This window comes from Prionailurus bengalensis, chromosome B3 (genome assembly GCF_016509475.1).
Source record: "Prionailurus bengalensis isolate Pbe53 chromosome B3, Fcat_Pben_1.1_paternal_pri, whole genome shotgun sequence".
Classification (NCBI taxonomy): domain Eukaryota; kingdom Metazoa; phylum Chordata; class Mammalia; order Carnivora; family Felidae; genus Prionailurus; species Prionailurus bengalensis.
This window is the reverse complement of record NC_057355.1, coordinates 54,211,852-54,223,694: the sequence shown is the minus strand read 5'-3', so window position 1 is coordinate 54,223,694 and position 11,843 is coordinate 54,211,852. Positions and strand designations below refer to the sequence as shown.

General features: G+C 39.4%; 1 long non-coding RNA gene across 1 annotated transcript in view; it reads right to left on the bottom strand.

The window, feature by feature from the left end:
* Nucleotides 1-454: 454 nt before the first annotated feature.
* LOC122468661 overlaps nucleotides 455-11,843 on the bottom strand; it is a 54,326-nt gene continuing 42,937 nt past the window's right edge. Inside the window, exon 3 of the long non-coding RNA XR_006293301.1 lies at nucleotides 455-965. This is a non-coding gene — a long non-coding RNA (uncharacterized LOC122468661). The remainder of the gene's footprint in view (nucleotides 966-11,843) is intronic.

Genomic DNA, 11,843 nt, shown 5'->3' with positions numbered 1-11,843 from the left:
TGCTAAAAATTATCCATTGTGCAAAACTCTGTCTTCTGGCTAGTGCCTAAATAAGCAATGCCAAATATCACCCTGCCTTCATAGTTATCAAAACCCTCTTTGAATTGAGACCTTCCTTCATGAAAGGTGTTGCTGCACTCAATCTTATAGGCCAAATGTCACCTACAAAATCACTTCTACCAATTATCTTTCTTAGAGCTTATAAAAGACTCCATGTAACAACTTAGGTTGAATCATAGATAGATGAGAAGATCTTTATGAGGTCCTATCTTGTAATGCATGAAGTTGTTCATCAATGTATCCAAAGTTCCTAGAGCAGTGCTAGTGACTTAACAGACAATAAATATTTCTAACATAAGTGAAAAAAATCCTCTTGAAAAACATTTTTTTCAAGTAGTTCAGTACAAGCTTAAAGCCTTCACATTTTAACTAATCATTTCCACTTCTCGTTTGATAAACACACTCATTCCAGACTTCAGAACTTTGTCCTACACATACTTTTCCACACTGAGCCTGAGCTAGAGAAAATCCCCCAAAAGCCATTCATCACCCATCAGCCAATACCATCACTTCTATCACTATTACCACAGAGGCCTATTTATTCTAGTGGCCCTATGTATTCTTGTGGCCAAATAGACACCAAAATTAACTATCAATTCATGAGAAAGAAATTTTGTCTTCTTCCTATACCAAAGAACATACCAACCACTCTTACGGCATGACAAAAATAAGTGTATAAACATTACTAAAACCTGTATTCATGGAAACATATAGCACCTTGAAACTAAAATGGGCCAAAACAAAGAAAGTTTTTGGTGAAGTCATAAAGTTCGAGAAGGCATAAATCCAACTCTCCTTAAGGTAAAACTCATCCCAGCATGCATGTGCCATGTATGTTTTACTCACTGCGTACTGGAACTTTTCATTATGTTCACGGTCATTGGCTTTCACTATCCGTTCTACTTCTAAAGAGAAGGAGAAATCAGGTATGAAATCAAATTTTTGACCCAAAGAAACATATAACTCATTAAACTAACATCACTTAGGTTACTTTGATTGTAGTCAAGGTTGCAAGAATTCTTTCCTTTGAAATTTGAAGGGCATTGGTTTTTTCCAGCCTAAATGTTGGAACATGTGTTGGAAAGTCCCAAAATGGAAAGCTGAAATTTGTCTCATTGTAATTCTGATGCCAGCCATAAAACAAAACATTATGTGTCTCCAATTTCTACATCCCTTTAGCTCCACAAAGACCCTTTCTCTTAACTCCGAGTAGTTCCTAAAGGAGAATGCTGTTGAAAATCAAATGCCACACTGAAATTTTTTTTTCTTTTTTTTTGCTACCAAGTCACAAAATACTGTATAGCCAAACAAAACCATACTGAAGTGGCCATGGAGGTCACTGACCTTCTGGTCACTGAGAAAAAATGATTTTTTTTTTTTGAGAGAAAGAGAGTGCATGATCAGGGGAGAGAGAGAGAGAATCCCAAACAGGCTCCATGTTGTGAGCACAGAGCCCAACGCAGGGCTCAGACCCACGAACCATGAGAGTTGGGTGCTTAACTGACTGAACCACCCAGGCATATTCAGAGGAACTGCACATCATCAGGAGACTGAGACTTGCCCTTTGCTGGAAGTAGCCAAAATATCTTCTGGGAAAAAAATGCAAACACCAGTGCAAATAAAAAAATAAAATAAAACGACAAACTCAAAGATTATGATGGTGCAGAAATTAAAATTTGCACTGGCAAAGGAAAAACAGTGCCCCCGAAACACCAGTAGAGCATGTTTTTGTAGTAAAAGTAGCAAGTTCTTGCTCCATTTTACTTAATTCAGAGTTGACAAAAGGGTGATGATGGACTAATGAAAGCTATGGAATGGAGACCAGCAAAATGAACACCAGATGTCAATGCAGAACATTCAAGATAAGTGACTTCACCATTTCCCCTGGGACCCTCTTAATCCCACAGCTCTCCACCTGGGTAAGTGACAGGTGGTAAAAACTACAGGGATAGTAATAAGAGTCTGAGTTTGGAGAAGGTACTTAACCACAGAGATAAAGGAGACTGGAGGGTGGAAAGTAACTTAGAGGCATATATTAGGGATGGGGGAAGGAACAGCAAGGGGAAAGCAAAGAGAGGAAGAGCTGAACGTAGAATTAAGGTGACAAAGATGAGGGAAATGAAGAGAAGCGGGGAGGAAGAAAGGAACCTATTTTATCACCACTACCCTCCCTAGGCCAGGTACCACAATTTTTAAGAACTGACAACTTTTTCCCCAAAGTCCAAGAGGAATCTGTCTCTACAGCCCCATTGTCTCAAGTCTCAAAATATGATGCTACGTTTATATCTGAAGACTGCTTCTGACAACTGACACCCTGTCTTTGGTTATGGTTGATTCTCTACCTTTTGTGAAAGGTCTGTTTGACATCCACCTACATGGCTTTCTTCTTACTTATGTAATTAAGTCAGTTCCCTGTGACTATTCCTGTTTTCAAGGCTAGCTCACCTAGTTTCTGATAATAACAATATTGGACTGATTTCCACAGCTGATGACACCTGAGTGGGCTTGTCCCTAACATATGTAACTCTGAAATCCTGAATTCACCAGGAGGCAACCTCTTAACCAATCATCCCCTGCAGGAAACATTTCAAACCCTGGCTATCAAAGCATCATCCTATCCTTCTTATTGCTTCCCTATCAAAGCCCAAAATGGTATTTTGGAGGGTGAGGGGACTTAAAGCTTAAAAAGCTGGATGATTTGTTTAAACATCCCTACCTTCACCCAGGCATGGTAAAACTGCTGACAGGAAAACAATGGATGTTATTAGGAGGATGAAAGTTAACCTGGCCCACCTGGCATCCTGCTTGTAAGTTAAATATTAACTTTAGCTGTAAGTCAAAAATTAGATATGCTAATTTGTACATTAATTGCCTTTAGTTGACCTCACACACATTCAGATGGTCATCATTTTTAAATTTCACACTATATGGAGCACATCCAGGGATAGAATTCTATAGTTATGCACCTAATCTTAGTCACTCCAAACACCAGAATCTTGACTCCTGTCCAGTGTTTCCCTGTAACCACGCTCCCCAAGGACTGAGAATAGCCCTTTCCCCAAGGGGCCAGAAGAGTAATTTCTGGGCTAGGAAAGTTTGAATGTTATTCTCCGTGTCTACGAGAACTTGGACTTGCTCTTGCTCTTGCTCTTGCCCCGTGAGATTTTGTTAGAGCCAGGAAGTCTTCTTTTGGCTTCTAAATCATTATTATTAAATCTTTATTTTTGGTTCTATACTTCTACTAAGTACTATCTTTCTGAACTGAGTCTTTATGAATAAACTCTGGCATCCTATTTTCCATCCCTTCACTAAACTCTACAAAATCCCGACTTTGGTTCTACATCCCTACAGCTTTGTGCCTTTAACCTAACTCTGCTAGGCCAAGAACTGACATTCTTTCATGTGCTATGACCATGGGTGAGGGGATGTAAACCTCTTTTGGCAATATGTCACATCATGTAAGAAGAGGAAGCTGAAAATTAATCCTCAATAAACAACTCCCAATCATTGTTCAGAGGTTCAATGACTTAATGCCCAATATTCCATAGGCATTTCAGGAACCTTCCAGCTATGAGAATACTGAAAGAAAAGTACCCACTAGGAGATGAATGATTTACTAGGATAAGCTCACTGCTACATAACCATTATCACTGAACTTTTGTGGTTCCAAAAAAGTGTAAAGTGATACAGAAGGATGTATAAAATATAGTGAGCCAGCATATGTTAAACTGTAGTTCAAAGAGCTTCCAGGTAAAGATTGCAAACTAAATATGTCCTTCTACCACTCTTCCCACTCAGGCCTCACTGAAATAGCAGCAATAGGTCTTCTTTTTTTTCTTTTTTGAAGAATAAAAATGTAACAGTTTTGGAAAACAAGTGGAGGCTAGAAGGGGTTCAAAATTTTAAAAATTCCCAGTGAAGCCCCAGAGAAGTTCCAAATTCAGTCAATAAATACAAAGGTCGAAAACGTGTTATACATAGGGTGACAGTCCCAGTTTATGCCCATTGTCTTGGCAAAGTAACTAATAGGATCACCTTTCACTCTCAAAAGTGTACTTGTTTGGAAGATAAATTATCTGTTCAGTCTAGTTTTTGAGCATCACCAAAACTTTAAAGAAAAATTGAGCTAGGTGGGCCCCTCACTCACACCCTCCAACTTTGCCCACTAACGAGAGTAGGCAACATGCCTGGGAAGGAAACCAAGAGTGGGTGTTCAGACCTAAGAGAAGCAGCTCTGAACCTCCACATCAGCTACAGGAGACTCAGGTCCTAGTAAACCCTGCCTTACAAAGGCAGCTGTGGGATTTGCCAGACTATGGACTGAATGCCTGTGACCCCAGAAAATTCACATGTTGAAACATTCCTAATGTGATGGTATTTGAGGGCCTTTGGGAGGTGGTTAGATTATGAGGGTAGAGCCCTCATGAATGGGATTAGTGATCTTATAAATGAGGCCCCAGAGAGTCCCTTGCCCCTTGCATCCTATGAGGACATGGCAAGAACACAGCCATCTGTGAACCAGGAAGCAGGCTCTCACCAGACACCAAAACTACGGGCACCTTGATCTTGGACTTCCCAAGCCTCCAGACCATGATAAATAAGTTTCTGTTGTTTGTAAACAACCCAGTCTATGGTATTCTACTATCGTAGCCAGAACAAACTGAGACATGCAGAAAAACCTCCCTGTGAGCTGGCTACATCACCAACCCTCCAATTTAGAGAAGAGGGCTGGCAGGGGGAAAGGGTTTTACAACTGCCCTCATGTATCTAGTTAGTCCTTCATTTGGAAACACAAACCAGCAACCGTAAGTCACCAAACATCTGAGAAAAAATCAATAGCACAAAAGGGAAGGATGCAAGAGGAAGAGATAATGCTAAAAACAGGTGGGGAAAATGTTTTTTATGCTAATTAGTAGCTTGAAAATATTCAAGAAGACATAGCACCCATGAAGCAAAAACAAGCTGATAGGTATAAAGATAGCAGAAAATAAGAAAGAGTTCCTGGAAATTAAAAATTATTTAATGGGAAACTGTATAGTAGGATAGACAGAATGAAAAATAAATTGAAGAAAACTCTTCAAATATATAGTAAAATGACAAAGAGGAGGAAGATGTGCAAAGAACACTTAGGAGAAGAGAACATAAACAATGGATAAGTAGAAATAATCAACTAAGCAGAAGAAAATTTCCCTGCACCAGTCTAAGATATAACTCTTCAAAGAGGATGAATGAAAATGGAGGGACAGATATGCAAAAAATTTTAAGCTCCAAAGACAAATAGAAAATATTTTAAAATTTCAGAAGAGGAAAAAAAATGGCTAGCCCTTATAGACACAAGAATCAGACTAACATGAAATTTCTCATCAATAACAAGGATGGTAGAAGACATTAGAGTGATGCCTTCTAGCTTTAAGGAAAAATATGTTTGAGCTTTGAATTCTACACCCAGCCAAATAATCAAGTGTGAAGGGGCAGTAAGAACACTTTCTGACATACAAGTGTTCATGTACAAACACATCTCCAAAATAACTCAACAATGTACAAAAGGAAAATAGTTCAAGTATTAAAAATAAAGTCATGTGAGAGAAGATATAGAAGCAAGGATGATAATCAACTATAGTGAAGAAGGAAAATAAAACTACCTGACATGATCACCCACATACCTGTTCTAAGTGGGCCACAAATTCTACAGAAAAAGGAAAAGCTGGTCTATTTCCATTTATTTCACTGCCTATATGGTAAAAATAAACCAGTTATTCAGGAAAAGTACAATTATATATTAGTTCTTGGCTCGAACAATAATATCTCTAACAAATCTTCATAAAGAAGTCATTGTTTGATACAAAGAACATAAAATGAGTTTTTTAGAGCTGTATTTTGTAACAATTGCAGGCATGTCCTTCCAAACACAATTCAGAGGGCCAAATACTAGGGTCTCTGTACTCAGTCTCTACTGAGCTGATCAAATTCAGGAATGTATTTTAGGATATTCATATGAATACATAAACTACATGTCTCTCCAGAAATCATCCTAAACATATTTCTCTCCACTGCACTTAGCTACATGCTAAATGACTATGAGTTTCAGACTGAAATTCTTGAAAAATACCTGAAGAACTACTGTGCTGTTACTAGACAGATTCTTAAGACCCAAAATCAAGCTGGTAAAAGTGTAGCATCCTTTTGTGACAGCTGAGGAGCCTAACAAAGACGTTTGCCTAGATAGGAAGCTATCCTTCATCATTTCAGCAAGCAAAGAGAAAAGCCATTAGCAAAGGCAGAATTATCTTAGACACCTGTTTTGAATCTGCTTCAGAATACAGAAACATAGGTATAGAAAAAAAAAAAAGGTAATTAAACCTGTGAAGTCCTACTTCATATAAGATAATGGAAATAGCCTTCACTCTCCAAAACTCATAAAGGCCAGTATAATCTGATGCCTGTCTCATTCAAATAAAGAATCCATGAAGCAGTCATAGAATGCTTATCTTTGAGCCATTGCTTCCTGTTACCTTATCCAAGAGAACTAAATAAGGATACAGCATTTACTTTGTGAAGTGGTCATTTATAAATCAGTTAAATGTTAGGAAACATTTACCAAAAATGTTTTACCAATTACCCCAATTTCAAAATAATTGCCCTGCAGCCTACCCCATGCCTCCCTGAAATAATTATCTGTTTGGGCAGATTATAGGTTTCAGATAGTAAAACTATACCCACTTATGTATGTGCATAGGCTTGTCTTTCCATTTGGAAGAAAAAGATGCACCAGTTATCTGATCACTAAAACACAAGCTTAAAAGATGAGAAGGACATAACCCTGCTGGAAATTTTTAACCCCGCTGGAAATTGTTCTTTGTCACCAAGACTGTGGGGACGCATAAAAATGAGTTTCCTCACAGTGCCTTGGATCTTTAAGCCAGAGGCCTGAGATCTTCTACCAACTATGTGTGTGAGCATGTTTTAAGTCATGACTTCTCCTTATCTGTGGTTCCTCAGAAAAATAATGCCACTTTGTGTTGCTTTCTTTCTAAAAAAAAAAAAAAAAAAGGCGAATAGGTGAGAAAAAGAAATCATCCAAGCTTGATGCACATACATAAGCTTGGCTAGTCAGTGTTAAAGTTGCTTGTATTATTATTTCTTAAGAGGATCTGAAGTAACGTCCAGATATTCTTAATGAAAACTGGCAAATGCCTGTTGATTCTTCCCCAGGTTGTTGGAGGCAACACCCAACTCCTAATCTAGGCTCTTTTCCCTCATATTCTATTAAGTTATAAAGGATTCAACTTCTGGGGTGCCTGGGTGGCTCAGTCAGTTAAGTGTCTGACTTTGGCTCAGGTCATGATCTCACAGCTTGTGGGTTCGAGCCCCACATCAGACTGTGCTGACAGCTCAGAGCCTGAAGCCTGCTTCAGATTCTGTGTCTCCCTCTCTCTGCCCTTCCCCACTCATGCTCTCTCTCTCCTTCAAAAATAAGTAAACATTAAAAAAACACACACAAAAAAAAACAGAGAGATTCAACTTCCACTTCTAGCAGGCAGGAGAAGACATTCATTTAAGCCTTTTTCTCCCCCTTAGTTTGTCTGTGAACAATGCCTAACATATTAGTATTTAAGACTAGTTAGTGAAAGCAGTAGCTCTGTTAAAAGACCAAGAGTAAGGGGGAAGATTTAGAATGCTTCCATTTGACCCATAAGCGATCACAGCAACTACAAATTCCTAATTAGTGAACACAATGGTCTTTCTTCAATTAACTCCAGAGCATTTTGTCCTTCACCAAATGTGGTTTGGGAGACAATCTTCAGGCAATTGGCTTTAGATCCCCAAAAATATGAAATGATGAAGCACCACAAAAAAATTGGGGTCTCTGTACAAAACCCTGATGACAGGAACTGATACTTCCTCAACAAGGTTGGTCCCAATCCAAAAGCTGAAGAATGTCTCCAAACATGGAGTGTCGTTTGGGGCTTGGGGTTGTTGTTGGTTTTTTGGGTTGGGCCAGAAGTCTCAGAAAAATGCCCTCAAGCTAAATCAATAACTTAAGCTTTTCCTTTCTGCATTTTCTTTCATTCTTCACAATCTGGTCTGTGTGGTTGGGAGCCAAAGCAATTCATTAAAGACATGAGGAAAGAACAATAAGTGGGGAGAGCATTAAAGAAAAGAGTTCCCCACCCTCCAAGATTTCCTGATTTGACTCCAAAAGCACATTCTGATACAATTGAAAAATATGTGCCCTAAATAGGGGTTTCCTATTGAAACCCAGTGGTGACCTGCGGCTGCTGGGACTTATTGACATTTGAACAGCAAACTGAAGAGAACTGAGGCAAAAAAAAGAAAAATCTTCCCACAATTTTTTTTTTATTCTTGTCCTCACAAAAGAGCTTGGAAACAGAGTTAGGGGATTCAAACAAATACTAAAAGGCCTTGGGTTTGTTTTCCTCTTGGCTGAGCCAACTTGCTCATCAGGTCCAGATATTTGGAAAATTTGATTTATTGGAAGCTCTATTCCTCCCACGGCTTACTTATAGCTTCACAAAAAAATATAAAAAAATTTAACCAATTCATTCTTCTTCCACCATTACATGAATTGTATTACACAAGTTACAAGTAAAATTGATACATCTTCATGTGAGCCCATGGTACATTGCTTTCTGTAAGTACAGATGCACAAGTGGAGATTTAGCAATTATTACAACATAACAGCTAACATATTGAGCACTGGTAAAAGCTAGATACTTTATGAACTATTTTGCATGCATTATTTCATTATTCCTAAAAACAATGTTACTAGGTACATGCTATTATTAATTCCACTTTACAAGTGAGGTAAACAAAGGCCCAGCAAGAGTATGCAGTACAGTCAGTATTCAAACACTGAGCTGCCTTTCTTGTCAAAGCTGTTTGGAAGAGATTCTGAGTATAAGAAGATGGCAGATGATACTGCTCAGAGCTGGCTGGGAAACCACAAATGGCCATGTGACTACACCCAGAGGTCAAGGAGAGGAAGATGAGAACTCTCTCAGTGAATGCCTTGCTGCAGAGTATACTTCAAACACACACTCCCTCCCAATTAACCTTGCAGCCCTGTGACCTCCTCCATTCCACTGCTTCTAGGCTTCTCTCTGCTTCCTGGTGGAGGCCAGCCTCAAGAACCTACCTGCCTTCTTCCTGGAGCCTTTGGGAAGTCCTTGCTGAGAATATGCTCCCAAACCACTGTTTGAAACTTACTGCTTTCTGTGCAACCTGTCCCATATGGGCCCAGTGCTAAACTGTTAGTTTTTATTTCCACTCTTTTACAATTTTATTATGTATAGCAAATGAAAAAAATGCATTTTTATGGACTGGGCCATGATCAAAATGTTTTCTATAAAGATGAAAAAGAGCTGTATCTTCCTACAGCATCCCCTTACACACACACACACACACACACAAAAAAAAAAAAAAAAAATCAGGATCTATCCAAGAATCAGAGGAGCCTAAATGAAGCTGAAGGACATTTAGTTTTCCCCTGTGAGGCACATTCTGGCCATCCAAGGAAAGCAAACCACCTGTCACCAAGTGAGAGGAAAGAGCCCCAGGTAGAAAATAAAGACACACAAGAAGAAAATGTAAAGATGTCTCTTATCTGTTTGGTATCTCAGGGGTTAAAGAGGAAGCCATGTTTTGCAAGGCTTATGTTTGTTACTTTGAGATGCATGGGGCTTATAAATTGGACTTCTTTAGTACTTACTGGTTTCTGTGCCTCAGATCCCTGAATCCATGTGGCAATTAAAATCTGCTGGAGCCAAAACAGTGATTTCTTCCAGAAATATTTATTGAGGTCCTTTGAGCAAGGTTCTACTGTATACAGTGAAGGAAAAGCAAGTAAGACAGCAACAGCCTTCAAAGGGTGAAACATGCCCATGAATACCCACACAGCAAGGAAGCACAGGAGAGGCCCAAGGAACCATGGAAACCAGAAAAAAAAAGAAAGTCAAGGCCAGATGCATAGTGAAAAGGCATCACCACCTGTCCCAAGCAGGTCTGAAGAGAACTTATGCAGCCAGATACACACTGTGGAGTATGGCAGGTTGTTTAGCCAAGCACCTTATCCAAACTGAGCTGTAGCCATTTACTGGAAAGAGAAGAAATTTGGTAGAGGCAGTCTGCCACCTAAGATAAAATATGGACTTTTCAAGAGGACATCCCCAGTTCCTGCTCACTGTCCCTTCTAACAGAATAATGGACCACATGTGACAAAGCCAAAAGAAAAATTAGGAACTTTGCTTTATTTACCTAGGAGTGAAGCATTCAGATACACATATTATAAAAGAGATACAAGGGACCAGAACTTTGGGCAAAAAAGAAATCTGCCCACTTCTCACACTCCTCCCCAAACCCCCCCCCACCCCGCCCCCATCCACACTCTGGTCCAAGTCACTCCTCCTCTCTTCTTCTACTCCTGTAATAGCCTCCCCTAGGCCCTCCCTACTTCTACCCCTGCCCCTGTAATCTATTTTCAATAGAGCAACCACAGTAATCCTTTTACAATTGTATTACTTTCCTATTGTTGTTCTAAGTAATCACCACAAACTCAGTTGCTTAAAACAACACGTTAGCTTATTAGCTCATTATTCTGTAGGCCAGAAGTCTGAAGATGGAGCTTACAGGGCTAAAATCAAGGTGTTTCATAAGGACTGAGCTCCTTCTAAAAGCTCTGGGGAGAAGCTGCTCCTTGCCTTTTACAGCTTCTAGAAGATGCTCACATTTCTTGGCTCGGGGCCACGTCACTCTGACCTATAACTTCCACTGTCACATCTCTTTCTCTGACTCTCCTGCCTCCCTCTTACAAGGACCCTTGTGATAACAGTGGGCCTACAGTGGGTATAAACCAAGACAATCATCCCATCTCAAGATCCTTAATCACACCTCCAAAGTTTCTTTTACCATGTAAGGTAACCTATTCACAGGTTCCAAGGATTAAGACATGGACATCTTTGGCAGCATTAATGATATGCCTGGCATAAGAATCATCTTCTTCTGCTCAAAACGTCCAACATCCAATGCAAGAGAAAAGTAAGTTCTTACAATGGCCTTCAGAGCCCTGCTTGGTCTTCACACGACCGTCCCGTTACCACCACCAAAGGCCAATAACCATGAAACTAAAGAAGCTTGAGCTACAGCTCACCTCACCTGCACTTCCCATTCTCAGACCCTGGGAGTGATTCTAGAAACGTGTTTGCTCAGAAAATCTTACCATTTCCCACAGTGTGGATGGGCCTTGAAGGCATTATGCTGAGTGAAATAACTCGGACTGAGAAAGACAAATACTGTATGATCTCATTTATATGTGGAACCTAAACAAACTCATAGAAAAACATCAGAATATTTGTGGTTATAGGGTGGGGCAGGGTGGTGGGGAGGCACTTTTGGTTATAAGTAAGTACTAAGGATGTAATGTACAACATGATGACTGTAACTAACACTGCTGGATGATATACAGTAAAGCTGTTAAGAGAGTAGATCCTGAGAGCTCTTATCACAAGAAAAATTTTCTCCCTTTCTTCTTTTCTTCTTTCTTTTTATTGTCTCTACATGACAAGATGGATGTTAGCCAAGCCTACTGTGGTAATCCTTTCACAATACATGTAACTCAAACCATCATGCTGTATGTCTTAAACTTACACAGTGGTGTAAGTCAATTATTTCCTAATAAAACTGGAATAAAATTAATTTTTAATTTTTTTTGAATGTTTGTTTATTTTTGAGAGAGAGAGACAGAGCATGAGCAGGGGAGGGGCAGA